Raw genomic sequence first — 21,524 nt, 5'->3', positions numbered from 1 at the left:
CCTATTTCCCTTACATTCTATGACTCTGCCACACCCACCAGAAGATATACATGTGATTACATGGTGGGTTTTTTTCTGATGGGCAGAAAGGTGTATGTTCTGGGTGAAAGAATTTCCACATAGGTTACATTCATAAAATTTCTCTCCTGTGTGTGCTCTCTGGTGGACAGTAAGGTGTAGCTTCTAGCTGAAAATCTTTCCACACATATGACATTCATAAGGTTTCTTTCATGTGTGTTTTCTGATGGACAGTGAAGTTTTACTTCCAGGTGAAAGCCTTTCCACACATGTTACATTAATAAGGTTTCTCTCTTGTGTGTGTTGTCTGGTGGCAAATAAGGTATGACTTCTTGGTGAAAGACTTTCCATAAGTGTTACATTCATAAGGTTTCTCTCCTGTGTGTGTGTTCTCTATGGCGAGTAAGCTTTGATTTCAGGATGAAACACTTTCCACACAGGTTACATTCATAAGGTCTCTCTCCTGTGTCTGTTCTCTGGTGGCTAGTAAGATATGCCTTGCAGGTGAAAGACTTTCCACAAATGTTACATTCAAAAGGTTTCTCTTTTGTGTGTGTTCTCTGGTGGACAGTAAGGTATGCCATCCTGGCGAAAGACTTTCCACACAGGTTACATTCATAAGGTCTCTCTCCTGTGTGTGTTGTCTGGTGTCTAGTAAGATATGCCTTGCAGGTGAAAGACTTTCCACACACGTTACATTCAAAAGGTTTCTTTCCTGTGTGTGTTATCTGATGGACAGTGAGGGTTGACTTCCAAGTAAAGGACTTTCCACACAAGTTACATTTATAAATTTTCTCTCCTGTGTGTGTTCTCTGGTGGATAGTAAGATATCCCTTGTGGGTGAAAAACTTTCTGCAAATCTTACATTCAAAAGGTTTCTCTTTTGTGTGTGTTCTCTGGTGGACAGTAAGCTTTGATTTCTTGGTGAAAGACTTTCCACACATGGTACATTCATAAGGTTTCTTTCCTGTGTGTGTTATCTGATGGACAGTGAGATTTGACTTCCAGGAGAAGGACTTTCCACATAAGTTACATTCATAAGGTTTCTTTCCAGTGTGTGTTCTCTGATGTCTAGTAAGATATGGCTTGCAGATGAAAGATTTTCCACAAATGTTGCATTGAAAAGGTTTCTCTTTTGTGTGTGTTCTCTGGTGGACAGTAAGATTTGATTTCTGGGTGAAAGACTTTCGACACACGTTATATTCATGAGGTTTCTCTCTTGTGTGTGTTCTCTGAGGGACAACAGGGTGTGTCTTCTCAGTGAAAGACTTTTCACATTGTTTATATTCTTCAACTACAGAAGACACATGAGGACTATGGGCAGCACACATCTTACCAGGTTCACTGAAAACACCCATTTTCTGACAGCCAGTGACCTTTTCTATCCTCATCCCTAAGGAGTTCCCATTATTCTTAATCAGTTCTGACTTCTGTATGGAGCTCAAATGAAAACTTTTTATAAGTCTCACTTTTTCCTCCCCTGGGTTACTATTCATAACTGCTACTTCAGAGAGATATTTATTGTGACTTTCCTGACAGGTGCTAATCACATCCTCCATTACTGGGACATCTAAAATGAATAATAGAAAAATAGACAAAAACATAAATGAGACCCACAAATTCCTTACGATAACGATATTTCCTCACATTCTGTTACTATATTTTCAAATATCAAAGCATTGCTTTATGCAGAATATATACTTTTCTCTGCAATGTAGTAATAAAGAAAGTAGTACTGACATTTTACAATGCAAAATAATGTTTTTCTGTATTTCAGATTATTATATGTTGTCCCAGGAAATATTTCCTGAAATTATTCATCTCCATACTCTTAATGCTTCCATTCTGAATCTCCCTCTATGCCCAGCACCACTGATAAGAAATTGTCCCCATCAGAGGATAGCAGCCCTAGCATACTCCTATTTTCCTCCTACCTGCATAATACTAGTTTAAAAGAAAATGAGATCTCCTTTCTACATTTCTTATTCTCTTTTTCTCTTTATGAATGACTTCTCTACAGAAAAACGGAATTGCTAACACTACCTACACTGGCACACCAAATTCAGTTTGTCTCCATGAGAATTCTGGATTGACAATTCCTTGAGACAAAGGATCACCTAGTTCTCTGCCACACATGACTCAGGGGCACTAGGAATACTACTGCTCGGTACCGCTGAATATAAACAGACCCACTGGGCTCTGGATCCATCATCACCATTCAAGATGCTTTAACTCACCTGTAAAATTCTTGTCTGAGCCTTCTCTTATCCATGGTTCTGCACCTTGCTCCAGCTTCACAATCAATTCAGGTTTAGGAACACAGTGCCCTGTGAATAAGAAATAGTGGAGAACAATTGCTCTTGCTGGTCATCATTAATGTAAGGTCACAGACATCCTGTTCACAAGGTTGCTCCTAAATCTGGTATCTCAATTGTTTTTGTGGGGTCCGTCGAGTTGTGGGGCCTGAACTCTGGGCCTGGGAGCTGTCTCTCAGCTCTTAAGCACAAGGCTAGCACTCTATCACTTGAGCCACAACACCAATTCTAGCTTTATTTCCCTGCTTATGTGGTGCTGTGATATCGAACACAGAGCCTCAAGCATGCAAGGCAATCACTCTACCCCTGAGCCATCTTCCCAGCCCATGGTTTCTTTATTCTTAATAACTCCATGGTGGCGTTTCCCCCAGCTTTGAGTTTATTGTGTCCATTGTGTGGCTTGAACTCAGCTCTTTTGCTCAAAGCTAGCATTCTACCTGTTTGAGTCTTGCCTACGATTCTAGTTTTTGAATGGTTACTTGGAGATAAGAGTTTCATGGTCACTTTTCCACAGTTGCTGGCTTCAAACCAAAATCTTCAGATTTCAGCCTCCAGAGTATCTAGAATTCCAATCTTGATGCACTAAACTCTGTGTCAAGTTTGGCTTACAAATACACACGTTCACCTACTGATTTCCAGATCATACTGTCAGTAGTAATGTATATTCTATCTAGACTGTAGATCCACCTATAATAATTACCCCCAGTCTGGGAAGTCAGTCTCCTATTATTGGATCATACTTTAGAACTTTTGTACAACTATTGATTAGAAATGTTAAAGATTGAGAATAAAATTAGCTCTTGAGTTACATATAATGAAGTTGAAGTTTCCCTTACAAAGAAATGACACTTCCCATGGACTGGAATCTTTTTTAGTATTTTTGTTTGTTTGTTTGTTTGTTTTAGAAAATGAAATGGTTCAAAGGCTTATAACTTTAATCCTTCATTGACGAGGTGAGATCAGAAGTGGCAGGCTTGAAACCAACCTGAGCATGGAAACCCAGAATATACCCCAAAACAAAAGCCAAAATGGAGTTGTGGTTCATGCAGTAGTGCAAAAGGCAAACAACACCAAGCACCCAGAACTGAATTTGGCTGGCTTTTATACTAGCAGTTTTTTACCTGGGAGTGGACTGGAAGATTATACCTAAATAACATAAACAGTCAAATGTCTACTAAAAATAAAAGCACTTGATCTTCCAAATAAAAGTGACCTTTGCTCACCCAAGGACATTAGGTTGCTATAGGTCTCCAGCATTACTTCTCTATAAAGGTTTCTCTGTCCAGTATTCAGATCCTGCCACTCCATCCAGGTGAAGTACACAGCCACATCGTCAAATGACATCAACTTCTGTAATGGCACATTTCCATCAAGAAATTAGACCTAGGTCATGAGAATTCCAATCTGCAGGTATGCTTTTGTCTTACATAAAATGTTTGCAGCTTGCTGTGTTATCTATTCACTGGGAAAATTAAATAGCAAATTAGAAATATTGGACAATATATAAACCTGGTCATTAAAACACACAGATTGGCAGGGCACTGGTGGCTTATCCTCCTAGTTATTCAGGAGGCTGAGGTCTGAGGATCTAGGTTCAAGGCCAGCCCAGGCAGGAAAGTCCATGAGACACTTATCTCCAGTAAACCACCAGAAAACTGAAAGTAGCACTGTGACTCAAGTGGGAGAGCATTCACTTTGACCTGAAGAGCTGAGGGATAACAACCAGGCCCAGAATTCAAGCGCCAAGACCAATAAAAAATTACAGTTTCCCTAATGCATGCAAACACATTTCTGCTGCTAGCAATAGAGACAAGGTAAAAACTCTAAGGAGACAATAATCTGGCATGACAACAATAAGTCTAAGGAGGTGTCTGAAAAATTATATTATCATTTTTTGATAAAATTTTAGTACATATAAGGGTAACAATGAATTAAACAAATATTTTTTCTGCATTTACATATACTGCTTCACCCTAAATCCTATTTAGACTTTCTATTAACAGGTACTCTCATCAGCAAGCAGAACACATTCAGGATATGACATGGAATACAGAACATAGAACATTACTAGACCTATGAGAAGCAGTGTCCACATAAATATTAAAAAATACTAACAATACTCCAGAAAGTAGCTAATGATTTATTTTGCCCATATAAGATTTAATTGAGTTCACACATAAAAATATCCTAGTTTAACCATGTTTGGTTTAAATACTAAATATTGAAAAGTGGTCACAGATACCCTGATATTTACATCCTATGTAAAAAAAGAACTGCTACCATGAGGTTTGGTAAACTTTGCCTACATTCTACAATACAAAATATATGTGGGAGGGGAATAAAATATTCTTTACAATATTTTCATTTTAATAGGCTTCATGGAAGGTGGAGGAAAATGTATACAAGCTCAAGGAATACTCAATATGACAAAAATGATGAATATGAACAAATGCTCCAATGTGTCACATATTCCTGAGTCATTTCTCCTGTAGATCTCTAAGGATATATTTCTACTTGTGTTAGTTAATCGCAAAATTCCTCAGAGATCCAAATCAATTCCTGAGAAATCATCCGTGAGATTTTGCAACAAGTGATATTTCTAACAAAGAAAACCTTGTCACTGTATTTTTTTTTTTTCAAAACCAGTTCCTATCCTATACTGGCAGTGAATTAAAATATTCAAAAGTAGTGGGAAGGAAAGACAAAATAGAATACCACATCAAATGAAGTTAGACCAAAGGTAACAGAATCAGGAGAAAACTGATTTTCTTGTAGTTTATAAGCTGGGCGAAGGAAATACTTTTCTGTGGGGAACTCTGAGGTTGAGCCAAGGGGGAAAAGGTTTGAGAGGTTGGAATTCGAGCCTGACCTCAATGAGAACACTGAGAGCTGGCCACAGAAGGGTTAAAAGAGAATTCCAGAGAGGATTAACAGACTGGAGGGCAGGCCTTTTCCTTACTGTTGGAAAGATAGCATCTGAAACTGAGCTGCTGTTCACCTTCAAGGCTAGGTAAGGTGAAATTCATGTCTGCATTTTATCTGGGAGCCAGTCTTCTGTCTCAGGAGATTAGGAAACATGTTTTCCTCACAACCTATTGTGGCTCTGATTGTACTATTAATATAGATACTTCATTTTTGCATGTTATCAATGGTAATCTTCCCTGTGTGCACTCAAGGAACTATGCTTGCTTGCTGGCACCAAGGGACCAAGTGCAGGAGAGCCTTGGAACCCTGGTTTTCCCTGTCTATCTGTTTATGTTTTTGTGATTTTCTAAGTTTGTTTCTGGAATCCTGTAGAACTCTTTAGGGAACAATTTTCCTATACAATGGGTAAGAAAAATGTCAAACCTAAGAGACATGTCAGCAAAGTAAAACTGATCACTAAGAAAAAATAGTTCCCAGATAGATCATTTGAAGAAAAGAAACAACTGAGACACATATGGAGGAAAGAGGGAATGAGAAATGTAAGAAAAAAATGATAGAAAGATAGATACAAAGAGAGAGAAAGAGAAAAATAACCAACACTAGTGAGTAGAAAATCAAAAATAGACAGATAAAATAGAGGAAAGAAATTTTGTGAGGATACTTTAGAAAACAAACAGGAATTTGTAGAAAGACCATAAAGTTTAGCAACAAATATAGACTAAGTTTCAAGTAAGACCAAGACCATGAAGTCGTCCAAGTACTATATATGGAGAGTAATTTAAGTACATATAGGTTAATCATTCCTTAAGAACACATGAAGGTATGTATGACCACACTATTTCAGCAATTCCAGGAAAATTTCATTGAAATAGTTTAATGTTGCTCATGAGGATGTGATCTGTTTGCAAGCTATCCTTCACCTTCCATGAGAAGAAACTTGCTCAGTGTCATTACATCACATAACAGATTTGATTACATTTTATGACAACATGAAACCTAGACATTCTGAAGCCAATCTGCATTCAACTTAGAAAGAATACAACCATTTAATCTGCTAAACCTAAAAGCAATCTTAATCTGATAATCTATAAGTCATATGAATATGTTCCTGAGGCTGAATCTGTGTGGTTGGAATTGTTTTAAATTCTTGAACATCTTTAGGTTCATATAATGGAATAAAACCAAATGAGAAATAAAAAAACAACTCACCAGAGATCCATTCATTTTGTCTTGCTGCTGACAATGAGCAGAAGATTCTGGAAGCATGGCTGAGATACAAGACAAATGATGTATTCAGAAATGAATCTGTGAGACTTTCAGCCCAGAATTTCCTCTTGCAACATAATACATGGGCTAGAAAACGGCAAAGACTTCTTATAAGAGAAGAGTCTTTAATGTCTCAGGCAGAGGATTAAAGTCTACAATAAATACAAATCCAGTCCATTTCCTGGTACATAGATATTATTAAACCAACTAATTTCTATGTTTATGTACATACTACATTTATAAAAGTGAATGTTCAAACAAAAAATATTGAATAACTGAAAGAAAAAACATATCACATTTCCACTGAAACTATTTATTACTGAATATACTTCGGGATGTATGAACTGCTTTTTTTAATGCAAAGGTATCCTAGGAATCCAATGGAATTTGTTTTCTACCTCATTCCTTTACATATTTAAACATCATGGAAAGCATGTATGATGTAACTCAGTAGTTTTCACCCAAAGTTACAGAGGAAACTATGTACAGAATATATTTCTTGTGTTATACTATTTCAATAATGGTTGTCCAATGGTACATTTCACTGTATCCATTGCAAACATATGCAATGATTTGCAATTTGCCATTTACATGCTTTGGCCAAAGGAACATGAGTAAAGATGAGGTAAACCCAGGTTTGAGAAGTCCCTAATGTTCATTTTCCTAAACAGTCATGGGAAGATCCTTGACCATCCTAAAGATACAACATAAAATACTCCATATAGGAGTGACACACCTGAAGATAAGCATAACCTACAAAACACACAACCTTGAGTAAGACATATTACCTCAAGTTTTCTTCTGTGATTTTTCATTTAAGGCCACATGTCCCCGACCAACACTTTCTGAACTACGAGGCACAGCCAACACATTAGAGCTAGCATTAACAAATCCATAGATGGGACATTTAAGATAAGTTTCAATGAATACATACTAAAAATTATAGTGGTAACCCAGGCTGAATAAATTAGCAAGAAGAGGATTAGGGATTACTACATGAATAGATATTTTCAGTCATAACAATTACCCCACCTTCCCAAACCACAGCCTCAGGTACCCTCTGATAACTAGCCTCTGGGTTATTCCTCAAGCCAGCTCATCACAACTCCTAGAAATTAGCTTAAATCTTGCAACAACACAAAGTGAGAGTGGTGTAGGAAAGAGTACCACGTGAATCTGGTGCTTAGGGAAGTAGCAACAATTTTTGCATAAGGCAAGGGAAGCTAGCAGCATCTTCCCCTTCCTGTGCTTTTCTGCTTCTTTCCTTTAGGGCTTCTCAGAATTGAAAAGGTCTGTCCATTTAGGAAGGAGATTCTTATTCATAGGGTGCTCTGCTTCAAACATTGCTAGGCTTCATTCCTAAAAATACAGGACCAGCACTCACTACTCCAATATCCCATGTACAACTGTCTCTCGAAACAGGATGGTGAACAAACATCTGTGAACTCAAGCCAGGAGATTAAAACCTCAAGCCAAAAAGATTAAAATATCTCTAGCAGAAACAACACAGAAGCCCTAAATACAACTTCCATGTAAGAGGACTCAAGGCAGGCACACACCTCACAATTTCACTAGAATTCTTCCTGTACTCCTCTTCCACCTGGGCAAAGCAAATAAAGTCACATGCATTAATAGAAGAATCCCTTGGTCTTGGAGTACAAATGCACAGCTCTTGGGCTTGCCTTGTTTGCAGAATCACCAAGCTTGCTCTCAGACATTTGGGAACCAGGTTCTTGCAGTTCAGGGCCCAGAAGCTAATGGCAGCACAAACTTCTGAACCTCAAGCAAATTATCAATCCCAGACTGGAGAAAAGCGTGCAGGGGAAAGCAGGTGCTTTGGCTCAAGTGTAAAGCTCTACTATCGAGCTGACAAGCTCAGGAACATTGCTTGCAGGCGCAGAGTTCAAGCCCCACCAAGGACCAAAAAAATAGAACCAGAAAAAGAAACCCATGGAGGACAGACTCCAGCAGCAATCCCACAGTTCCTACCTGACATCAGTTCCAAAGCCTGAGATTCCTTCAAGTTACAGCTCCCAAGCTCCACTGCACAGAGCTGGGTGCCTGCCTCCTGGCTTCCACCTATGGAAGGCCGAACTTTACTTCAGGGCACTTCCAGCAGCAAGACAAAGAAAAAGAACCCAGAAGGGGCAGACTTAAAACGCCCAAGGTCGGCGGGGAGACGCATGCGCAAAAGGATCTCTGCACCACTTCCGCCCTCCAAAAACAAAAACAACTCAGGACTTTCAAACCAAAAGCCTTCCAGCGAGACTACAATTCCCATAATGCTCGGCGCCACCTTGCTTCACCTCTGCTCAGAAGAGTGCTTGAATGCATTGGGACTTTTCTCTCCCTGCTATGGGAGCTAAGGTGAGTTTCTTCTTCAAAACCACTGTTTCCTTCGTGAAATATTGTAAGACCAACCAGAAAATGGATATACATGGGGAGAATTAGATGCATTGACTTTTTGGTACTTAGTTCTAATAATGAAATTGAGGTTATGAGACTGTTTCTCATACCTGTCTTTTTGTTCTATGCCTGTGTTCTGCTGAGTGTAAATTATATCTCTGTTTTGCTTTACATTGTTTAATACCTCCCCTCTCATCTTACAAACGTACTCATAGACACTGAACTTATAACCGGTCATTTTCCATTAGTGTAATTTACACACTGGCATAGAATAAGAAGATGGTTATGTGGATATGCATCATAATCCTTGTGTTGATTTAAATTTTGCAAAATCAAACAATTACTTTTTCCAGAAAATCCCCAACTCTATCTATTAAATGAAAATGAGTTTTTAGCTGTTTCTGAATTTTGCTTTTCATTTAAGGGTTTTATGTTTTTTCTTTTTCTGTTCATCCTGAGGCTTCAACTCAGAGCTTGGTCACTGTCTGTGAGCATTTGCTGTGCTCTACTTGGATTTCCTTTAATAATTTCTTCAGGTAACTAGTGAAAAGTTTCCTCACAGGGATTCTTAAGAGCATGGCACATTTCCCTGATTTTCCTACAAAGAGAGTGGTTTGGGGGTCAGAATGAATGCAGGTGAGTAGAAGAGTGAAGTTTAGGCTAGGCTATGTTGATGTGAATCTTAAACATTTACAAACCAGTCTTTTCATTTTGTATGTGAAAATCTCTTTAGAATTCTTACCTCTTCTCTGATCCTAAAACTTCCTCTCAGTAGCTTTAGGCTACATATCTAGGGGACCTCTGACTTGTCTTCTCAGACCTTATCCATTAAGCTGTGGAATAAATCTTTGCCTTCTGCCACAGTCGTACAGAGCACAAGTAAGACTTCTGTGGGCCAATGGGATAATAATTAAGGAGACAGAGAGATGGCTGATGGCACAATTCTGCTATATTTCTCAAATGCTTGTGTAATATTGGTCTAAGCCCACTGTGCCAAAAAGTGCAAACAGCACACACCTTTCCTCATTCTACTTCAATCTATCTTTTCCACCAAAGCCTCCCTTCACTTAAAGCCCCAGGCCAAACAGCTACAACACACACTTCCTCAAACCAAGAAAGGGCAAGGACTTGCAACCTTGAGGGTAAGCATACTACCACTGCTTGGGCCAGCCACAACACCAGCAGTGCTCCAGAAGAACGAGGGGATGATAATGGAAGAGACAGAGACCAGGCCAATGATGAATCTCTCTTTATTTCTGCAATATCCTTAGCTATAGACACTTTCTATATCTGTCCAGTTCTTCCATCACATTGTTCTAGGACTCAATGTGGCAACAACTGCAGATCATGTGCATCCTTCCTCATTCTAGTTCAACCTTTGTCCACCAAACTCCTACAGGTAAGGCCCCAGGCCCAGAAGCTAAAAGGAACACTCCCTCCTATGAAAATGGCAAGTACTTACAGCCCTGAAGGTTGCAGTCCATGGTTGTGGAGCTTTTGCTCACACCTTGACAGTCCTTGCACCTCTGAGTCTGCAACAAGTCCTCCTTTTTATTTTGTAAATTGAGCAATTGTCTATCAGCTTGAGCCTAGAAAATGCAGCAGATCATACATCTCAATAAGAATGGAAGAAAAAGGAATACGAAAACAAGAAACAGGAAAATGCCTAAGAAATGGAAAAAGGAGTGCTATTTCCCAGGTTGAATCCCTGCAGATAATGGAGAACTGATGCAGCTAAGTCTGCAGGGTGTGCTACCTATAGGGTGGAGTGACCAATATCAGATTTCTGACCCTGTAACTGCCTAATGTCTAACCTTAATTTATCAAAGGAGGGCTGGGAAGGTGGCTCAGTGTGGCTCAGTGGTAGAACCCTTGCATTGCATGCATGAGGTCCTGAGTTCGATTCCTCAGCACCACATAAGCAAAAAGAAAAAAGCAAGAATGGCACTGTCGCCCGCTAGCCTTGCAGCACCCAGGCCCAGAGTTCAGGCCCTATGACCAGATCCTCCCCCCCAAAATATTATCAAAGGTCCGGATTCCTCAAATATGACACTTGATATTGGCCTATATCATACTGAAGGATAACACAGACGTACTAACCATTCGCATGTCACATCATTTTAAACTGGGTCTTTAGCACATCTACTTGATTATCAATATACATCATTGCTGTTTCCAAATCATAAAACATATCACAATCTTATCCAAGCCCACCTGCATCCCAGGGCACCAGAAACATATCAAGCCAAACTATTAACATATTGTGTTGTATATATGGTTTGGATAAGGTTCACAGCAGAAGCAGTAGCACTAGCAAGAACATTTAGGGTAGAAAAAGTGCTGGCAACCAATATTCCAGAAAATCTGCAGCAATGGCTAAGAGCCTATAAACCTCAATAGAAAACAGAGACCCAAATTTATCATACCATAATGGTTATATCAACTGAACAAGCAACATAAGTTAAGGTGATTGCATAGTAATCTCAGAGTTTTATGCAGTTAGTGAGAACACAATTGCTCCTGCTAGAGGCATCAAAAACTACCCCACCCTTGAAAACTGTACCTAGCTCTACTATCAGCATGTATGGATACATAACACAACATTGCACAGTAACTGATACAAAACCATGAAACAGGACACGTCTCTGATACAGAGGTATGGGATAGAGACAGGCATTAGTCCAAAAGGCCTCAGCAGCAACCAGTTGCAGATGTCAGGGTGAGCTTGTCAAAACAGGCTGACAAACATGGGGGCCAGCAAGGTACCACTGATCACGTCACGCCTTGAGCCCAGTTATGCAGTGCATACTGGGAGACTTCCACCAGTACAACAGTAGACAAGATGTGAAATCCACAGGCTCTCCATAATCCACATGCCCTCCATGGTGGTGCATCATCACAACCACAGGAATCTCCAGGCCTAGTAGAACCCATGAGGGGTGCACCACATCTCCTGCCGAAGGAATTCTAGAAGTATTATGCATGAGCTCCATGTTTTCCATTCCTTCACCTTTTCCTCCAGAGAACGTCAGAACCATAATCTATCCCTGAATACCATACTATACTTGTACCTTCTACCTCAGCATCTGGAACAGTCAATCATTGAGATGAATGAAGGAAGAGGATATAATATTTGTATAACAAATAATGAGACTTACTCTGTGAACACTGAAGAATTCAAAAATAATGTAGGAAGTAAATTCTATTTCTACTAGTACAATGAACATAATACTTAGAAATGAATGTTTGAAAAATGTACCCTTGAACAATGAAAACTATGTGACACAGCTCGTCTAGGAAGCACCCATTTATACTGGATCCTTATCTCCTTGCCTCTCAGAAACTTACTTTTAACTCTTACAGAAAGAAAGAATTATTTTTACTTCATATTTTATAGGTGCTCCAAAGTTGACATCTATACATCCAAATGTGCCTCATAATCTCCATTTTCATGAGGAATAGCTCAGGTCCACTAAAAGAGGCATGGAGAACCCATGCACTGGAGGACTGAATATCAGCCATGAATATTTCCTACACAATCCTTCCCAATCATGATGTGGGGAAAGGATCATCAACAATCACAACAAATACTTAAGAGAAAAGCTTGGGATGTCTGATATGAGGGAGGGAAGCAAAAGGTTTATTCCACAGTGTAATGGATACAGTTGGGAAAACAAGTCTGAGGACCCGCAGGTGGCAGAAACTTCTAGGATCAGAGAACCATTAGAAAATCAAAACAACAGGATATGCAAAACAGAAAACTAAAAACAGACTGGTTTGGATCAAGTTATCAAGCTTCACATGAACATAGACCTACCCTGTACTCTATCTCCACCCACATTCACCCTGATCACCCTAGACAACCATTTTTGAAAGAGTCTTGGAGGAGGAGTACCATTTTCTAAGAAACCCCTGGGAGGAAACTTTTCACTAGTTTCCTGAAGCAATTAAGAAAAGAAAGGCAAGTAGAGCACAGCAAATGCTCACAGACAGTGCCCATGCTCTGAGTTCAAGCCACAGGACCAACGACAAAAGGAGGGAAAAAATATTAAAGGAAAGGAAAATTTCATATGCAAAGAACCAAAAACTCCTTAAAATTTCATAGAGGGAATTTGGGAGTTTCTGGAAAAATAATGGGTAGAGTTTGACCAATCTATTTAATTCTAAGATTATAAAGTACGTCTACCTTAAAATTCTGCTATTTTATTCATATATATATATATATATTAGAGAAGGGGGAAATGATCCCAGAATCAATCAGCTCAGTGTATGTAAATACCCGATCTTGTGGCTTGAACTCTGGACCTGAGCTGTATCCGTGAGCTGTTCTGCTGAAGGTGAGCTCTACACCACCTGAACCACAAGACCACTTTTGTATTTTTGGTGGTTAATTGGAGAGAAAGCTCAGGAATGTTCTTGCCCGAGTTGGCTTTGGACCAGCATCCTCAGATCTCAGCATCCTTAGTACATAGGATTACAGGCATGAGCTACTGGCACCCAGCTGCAAATACCCTTTTACAGAGAGAGGGGAGATATTCAAATTTTTAAGGCAAAACAGTGACCTAATTTATATTCAGAAGAACATACTTTTGAACAAAAACAAAATCAATAAGCATGGAGTCTCATAACCTCAATTACATTAATAAAACTACGAATTAAAAAGCCAAATTATCTAATGATCCTAATACATTTCTTTGTTTTGGTTGATCTCACAATGTTTCAGGAGGTAAACTGATTTTTCAAGAAGAAACTCACCTTAGTTCCCGGAGTTGGGAGAGAAAGGTCCCCATGCATCCATGCACACTTAGGACCAAGTGTCTGGTGCCAGTCCAAACCCTGTAACAAGCCCACTTCCTCTAGTTGAATGCATCGTGTTATGGGAATTGTAGTTTCTATTGAGGCACAGATCCTTTGAAAGAATGGAGGGCTGCCGGGGTAAGGCCCTTGAACCTACTTGGCCACTGTTGGTGTTTTTACTTTGTACAGCTTTGCATTCTATCGCCAGAGCCAAGAGGAAGAAGCCCAGTGTCTCTTCTTCAGAGGAACTTGGGAGCTGTAACTTGAAGCAATCTGAGTCGCCAGCCAAAATCTGCCCTTACCATCTTTCACCAGTCTGAGGTTGATGATATTTTTTGGCCTAATGGAATTGTGCTGCCATTAGCACTTGTTCCTGCAGGTGCAAGAAACTGGCTGAGAATCCTCTGGTTCTCTAGACAAGGAGAGTCTAGAGACTAAACCTAGAGATTCTGGTACTCACCCATGTGGCTTTATCAACTTGGTTTTTGTGCTTTGAAGCCAATGAATGGTAAACATTCCTTGAATATGTCTTATATAAACATAGTGATCTTCTTTTCACCCCCTGCACTTACTATGGTGTTTGAAACTTTCAAAATGCGCCTGGCACAGATATACTCCAATTATTGTGTCCTTTCTTGACAAATTACAATTTCTCCATTAATATAATTAGTCAATTTTACATCACTTAAAATGAGAGAGACTGGCTGGGCAGGTGGTTCAGTGGTAGAGTGCCTGCTTTGCATGAACGAGACCCTGAGTTTGATTCCTCAGAACCACAGAAGCATGAAAAGCTGGCAGTGCACTGTGGCTCAAGTAGTAGAGTGCTAGCTTTTTTTGTTTTGTTTTGTTTTTTTGTTTTTTCTTTTTTTTGGTCAGTCGTGGGGCTTGAACTCTGGGCTTGGGCGCTGTCCCTCAGCTCTTCAGCTCAAGGCGAGCGCTCAACCACTTGAGCTACAGCGCCACTTAGAGTGCTAGCTTTGAGTTTAGGAGCTGAGGAACAGTTCCCAGGCTCAGAGTTCAGGCCCCACAACCAACAAAAAAGGAGAGAGACTTCCTATGTATTCCAATTTAATTGTTAAAATATAATTTGAATACAATACAATGACCTTGATATGTGTGTGCTTGTCCTGATACTTGAACTCAAGGTCTGGAAAATGACCATGAAATTATTTGGTTCAATGATAATGTTGTACCACTTAAGCCACACCTCCCCTTCCAGCTACTTTGTCTATTTTATTGGAGATAAGTCTCTCAGACATTCTTTTACCAATGGCTCCATTTTGTGATCCTTGTAGGGATCCATCATGTGCATCCCAGGGGACCACAAGCAGGCACAGGAGAAAGATTATTATAAGGTTTACTAGAAGGACCATATTTCCCAGGAGAGGGAGCCACATGCATGTGTCTGTCTTCAGGTAGCAACAGGAGCTGGGAGCAGGAAGTTAGGTAGGTGCAAGCTCAGGTAGGTGTGGATAGAGGGAGGGAGTGGTCACCAGTATGGAGGGAACTCTAGGTCTGGGAAGAGCTCAAGTCTTGGTGGAGCTGAGGAACAAAGGTGGGGATAATACTAACTTTCCTCAGATCTCAGTCTTCTGAGAAGCTAAGATTACAGCCATTAGACATGAGGGCCCAGTTACAATGTCCTCTTTTAAATTCAGATTATATTCTAATAAAATAAGATGAAATAGAAAACTTGACAATTTTAAGGCAGGTTGTTCAGTCACTAATGTGGATGAGGACAGTGCAAATCCCAAAACACACAAAAATATCCCACTTTGAAATTTGTAACACTCCTCATCTTAAGTATTGTGAATGTGAACACTTAGGCTATAATAAATTAACTTTAAGTTTTTCTCTTCTTTTTTTCAGTCTAGTCGTGGGGCCTGAACTCTGGGCCTGGGTGCTGTCCCTCAGTTCTTCAGCTCAAAGCTAGCCCTCTACTACTTGAGACACAGTACCACTTCCAGCTTTTTCTTTTTGCTTATGTAGTACTGAGGTATCTAACCCAGGGGCTCAGGCGTGCAAGACAAGTGCTTTACCACTGAGCCACCTTCCCAGCTCCACTTTAATTTTTCAAAGAAAGAAAATATTCTTATAATGTAGAAAAACCCAGTACTAATGTGCAAACACTGCTTTTAAAAGATTCATATTGTGTTTCCTATCAAAAACAACCTCACTGAAGTAAACAGAATAAATTTTCGCTTTTTGTAAATGTCACTGCAAAGTTCATGTATTTTATATTAACAATTACTATTGTGGGTAAATGGGAAAAATAACTGAACGCTGGATAATAGAATTTCCTGTGTCATCAACCAACAAGTATAAGCAAAAGCACATACCTATATAAGTTGTGTTTCTTTGCATTTTATGGATCTACATTTTGGGGTGTATTTTCTGTTAATAGTGTTTAGCAACACATAAGGCTTTAGTCTTCTGTGGATTTGTCATTACTGGATACTTTAATGCTCTACTTGATTCAGGAATGTTTCTTCTCCCATAAGAAGGCTTTATGCTTTTCCAGCCCACCTATCATGTTCTGAGCAGGAACTTCTAGGGTAAAATCACACTGGTTCTTTTCTGACTCTCTCATTTGTCTTCTCTCCTAGCCATGGTTCCAGAATCTTTATTCATTGTCAACAGCAAGAAAGAATGGAAGGATCTCTGATGAGATTCTTGTATTTCTCAGTGTTTGACATTCCATTTTATGAACCTGAGGGTGTCCAAGATTGAAGAACAGAAAAAAAAGATTCAGCTTCAGAAACATGTTTCTAAAAAAGCTAAAGATGGCTTGGAGATTTAGCAGATTATCAAAACTTGCCTTCTAAGTTAAGTGCAGGTTTGCTTTAGTTTGTTTCTCATTTTTGAATGTCAGGACAAAGTCATTCCACTTGTTATGTGATTCAATGACACCTAGGAGGTAACTTCTCATGGAAGGTAAAGGTTGGCTAGAAACTGGTCAGACATCACATCCTCATACACAACATTAGACTATCCTAATGAAGTTTTACTGGATTTGCTGAAATAGTGTTGTCAAACATAACTTTGATTGCTATACAGGACTGAGTGTGTTATAAGTACTTCAATTGTCTCTGTAAATACTCTAGGACTGCTTTGTGGTATTTGTCTTTCTTGAAACTTAGGCTGTATTTTTGATGGTATTTATAGAAATCTCTGTTTTTCTCTAAGGTACGTACAAGTGTAGAAGTGCTGGACCATATTTCTATGTAATTGTATATTTAGTTCTTTTTAGGACTCTTTGTGCCATCTTTGATATTTTTACATACCTGAGAGAAATGCATCAAGGTTCACATTGTTGTCACAACTTTCCTAGCTTTTGTTGGAGTTTGGAAGGATTTTTGGTGTTTTGTTTAAAACTATGGCCATACTAACATGTGTAAAATAGTTATTTTATTGTAATTTTGATTTGGATTATTCTCATGACCATTGATACTACTTTTATATTTTAATCAGCTTTTTGTGTATATTCATTTTAGAAAAGTCTCTTCAATCGTTTTCCTATTTTAAAATTAGATTTTGTTGTGTCGGGGTTACTTGTAGGATTTTCTTTATATTTTCTAATTCAGATTTGTTAGGAATCTATTTATAGACATATGCAAATATTTTCTCCTACCATGCTTTTGCTTCTTCGTTGATAGTTCTTTTCATTATACAAGATTTTGATTATGTGCACTTAATCTTGTTTGTTTTTGTTTGTTTATTTTTGTATTTATTTTTTAATTTTTACTTATGATTTATTTTCTTGGCTTTGTTTTGTTTTCTTTTTTCGGTCAGTTCTGGGGCCTGAACTCTGGGCCTGGGTGCTATCCCTAAGCTATTCAGCTCAAGACTAGCACTCTACCACTTAAGCCACAGCACCCACTTCCGACTTTTTTTACTTATGTGGTGCTGCGTAATGGAACCCAGGGCCTAATGAATTTGAGGCGAGCATTCTACCACTGAGCCACCTTCCCAACCCTTATTCATTAATTTATTTATTGTCAGTCATGTGGCTTGAAATCTGGGTCTGAGCTTGTGCCTCAGCCCATCAGTTCAAGCCTAGCACTCTACCACTTGGGCCACTGCACCACTTCTGGCTTTCTGGTGTTTTTTTGGAGATAAGATTTCACAGGTTTTCCTGCCCAGGCTGGCTTTGAACCATGATCCTCAGATCTGACTCTCCTGAGTAGTTAGGATTACAGGTGTGAGCCACCAGAGCCTGGCATTTGTTTGTTTGTCTCTTTGTTGCATGAGTCACTTTTGGTGTCTTATTTAAGATTTAATGTCAAATCTAATGCCATAAGGATTTCTTCCTCTCGTGTCTTCTCCTCCTCCTCCTTTCCCTTTCCCTCTTTCTCTCCACTACTCTCTTGTCTCCTCTTCTTCCATCTTTTTCCTGACCTTTGGCTTCCCTTCTCTCCCTCCTCCACTCATTTTCTTTTCTCTTTATGTCTGAGATGAAGACTTGCCAGTTTTCACAACAATTAGTTTTCTAATTTAGAAACACATGTAATACACATACCTCAGACTCCACCATAGCTTTCTAGAGCTGCTATTGGAGTTTGAACTCCAGGTCTCACAGACAGTCAGCTTCCTCACTCACTGTTGGCACTATCACTTGAGCCTTACCTCTAACCTGTTCATTAGCTGCTTAATTTGAGTTGTCTATCTAGGCTGGCTTCCAGACCTCATTTTCCTCCTTAATAGTTAAGGTTAAATGACAGTCTTGAGCCAGAAGTGCTGGTCTTGTTTTTTTTTTTATTTACCTCAGCATTTAACATTAACACTTAATTGAATACTACAATGAAAGGATTATTGTTACTGGTTTATGTAGAGTTAATATTCAACCTAAACTGAAATAGTTTATCTTGCAAATTGAGTGCTGTATTAGATTTCTAAAAATTGTAACTGTTGTTCTAACTGTGGTAGATTTTCATCACTAAGCAAATCTTTTATGCTGGTGGTATTGTTTTATTATTAATGTAATTTAATATTATTATGGAGGTGATGCATAGAGATTAATAAATTCTTTTCATACAGTATCTTCCATTCCTTCACTCTCTCCCAATCCCTCCCTCCTGTCTCTATGCTTGAGTTGAATACTATATTCTCATGACCCTATTTCCCTCAAATTCTATGGCTCTGCCACCCCCGCCAGAAGATATTCATGTGAATTCACCTTACATAATTGAAAGCAATTGTTACGATTTTACAACTGACTTAAGACAGTTGCTCCCTTTAATATTCTATACATAATATAGTAATAGCATACATTTGATACAGATCCATTCTAGTTTCCACCTATTTTACTGCTAGATTAGAAAATATATTATTGAATTTTATTGTGTTTATAATATAGATTGCTTTCTCCTTTTTTTTTTTTTTTTTTTTTTTTTTTTTTTTTTTTTTTTTTTTTTTTTTTGCTGGTTGTGGAGCTTGAACTCTGGGCCTGGGCACTGTCCTGAGCGCTTCAGCTCAAGACTAGCACTCTACCACTTGAGCCATAGCACCCACTTCCAGCTTTTTCTGTGTATGTGGTGCTGAGGAATCGAACCCAGGGCCTCATGCATGCAAGGCAAGCGCTCTACCTCTGAGCCACGTTCCCAGCCCTAGATTGCTTTCTCATACTGATTTGTAGACAATTTGTCTTCAGATCTATTCTCAGTGTGTCTGTCTTGGTAAGTATAACATCATAGTGCTTTATAAACAGCATTTAGGTAAAGATAATGCTTTCCACATCTTGTTTGTCTGGTTTTTTAGTCATTAAGTGGAGTATTAGAGGCCGGGCACCAGTGGGTCCCGCCTGTAATCTTACCTACTTAGAAGGCTGAGATATGAGGATCACACTTCAAAGCCAGCATGGGCAGGAAGTCCATGAGACACTTGTTTCCAATAAAGCACTAGAAAACCAGAGGTGTCGCTGTGGCTGAGGGGGTAGAGTACTCACCTTGATCTCAAGAGCTGAGGGATAGTGCCCAAGCCCCAAGTTCAAGCCCCAGGGCCAACAAAATAAAAGTGGAGTACCAGTTCTCCTATCATAATGATAGATTAAAGAAATTATCATTCTTTGGCCTTTTAACCATGTCTTTGTAGACTTTACTTTTCAGCATAAAATTTTTATTATACAGATTTATGATATACCTGTTGTTACCAATGCTCTGTATCTGTGGTAATACAATTTGTGCTGATGTTTATTTCCTCTCATATTATCAGTATTTGTATTTTTTATTATCAGTATTTGTATTTTTCATTATTGATTTTTGCTTAGGGTATCCTTATATTGATTTATTTTGATTTCTTGATAATTAATGTATATCTCCTTGAAAAGCTTATTGAGTTTTATGAGTGTATTTTCTTCTGTTCAAATCAGACAGAACCTGATATATTTACTATTTTTACATTACAATATAAACATGGTTTCATTTAGTAATTACTTTGCTATTTATTATGTTTGTCTCATCTGATACTTCTTTCTTAGTTTGCTTTCATGTAATTTGCTATTTATTATGTTTGTCTCATCTGATACTTCTTTCTTAGTTTGCTTTCATGTAACCTGCACACAGCCTACTATACAGTGCATATCACCTGTTATATAATCTCCAGGCAATCTTCTATACACTGTAAATCACTTCTGATACCTACTACAATTTAAATCCTACTAAATAGTTGTTATACTGCATTGTTATTAGGATAATGCCAGTTTGTTCAAAGGCTGCATGTTTACTATAGGTGGCATATTTTTCAAGTATTTTGGTTCTATGGTTTGTTGAATCTGTGAAACAAACAAATAGGTAAGGCCTAATAAACTGCTATGAAAATGCTAGTACAGGGGCTGCAAGGTGGCTCAGTGGTAGAGTGCTTGCCTTGCATACATGAGGCACTGAGTTCCATTTCTCAGCAACACTTCAGCAGAAAATTCATTGTGACTTATCACCAATTAAATGGCAGAAAACTACAAGTGACATTCTGGCTGGAAGTAGTAGCATGCTAGCCTTTAGTGAAAAGCTTAGGGAATATGCCAGGGCCTCCCTGAGTACAAACCCCACAGCCAACAATTAAAAGGAAAAAGAAACAATCCCAAACAAATAAAAACCTCATTACTTACTCGTGGCCTTTGTTCCTCTTTTTCTTTCTATTTCTAACTGAATACTTCATGTCATTCCATTTTCAACTTTCTTTCTTTCACATTGGGGGTTGAACCTTGGGACTTGCACATGGAAGGTGGATGCTACATACCAACCTATTCTTTCTTCTTTTAACATAAAAAAAGTCGGCTTATAGGACAGGGAAGTTGGCTAAGTGGTACAGTGCTTGCATCCCATGAATGAGGAGCTGGGTTCTATTCCTTAGGTCCCCATACATAGAAAAAGCCAGAAGTGGTGCTGTGGCTCAAGTGGTAGAGTGCTACCCTTATGCAAAAGCAACTCAGGGACAGCACCTGAGCCCTGGAATCAAGCCCAAGGACCTGCAAAACAAAAAGTCTGCACATTTAAATTAGTCAATGCTTCCTTTGCAATGTAAAAGATATTATTTCCAATCACTTTAGATGACTTTCAACAGTATTGTCTTCCTTTCCAGTGAGTGCAGGGGCCACACACAGAACAGACCTTATGCCTCTGCTGTCACTTATAAACTAGCTGTTGTACAACAGTAAGCATCAACACATACATTTCTGCCCTTATTATTTTGAACATAATGGGATTTGTAAGATTAGGTAAAAATTAGTGAAGGAAACCCTTCCTTTTCACTTATTTGTTGTGATTGTAATGGATATATCTTGTTGTACACTCAAGTCCCACA

The 21,524-nt window shown here is 38.8% G+C and overlaps 1 pseudogene; it reads right to left on the bottom strand.

Moving 5' to 3' along the window:
* Positions 1-214: 214 nt before the first annotated feature.
* Positions 215-13,724, bottom strand: LOC138838640 (zinc finger protein 25-like; annotated as a pseudogene).
* Positions 13,725-21,524: the final 7,800 nt, after the last annotated feature.

Source organism: Dipodomys merriami, unplaced genomic scaffold, assembly GCF_024711535.1.
Source record: "Dipodomys merriami isolate MVZ:Mamm:240054 unplaced genomic scaffold, mDipMer1.0.p SCAF_286, whole genome shotgun sequence".
NCBI classification, from domain to species: domain Eukaryota; kingdom Metazoa; phylum Chordata; class Mammalia; order Rodentia; family Heteromyidae; genus Dipodomys; species Dipodomys merriami.
The sequence above is the reverse complement of the archived record's forward strand: the minus strand, read 5'-3'. Positions and strand labels throughout refer to the sequence as shown.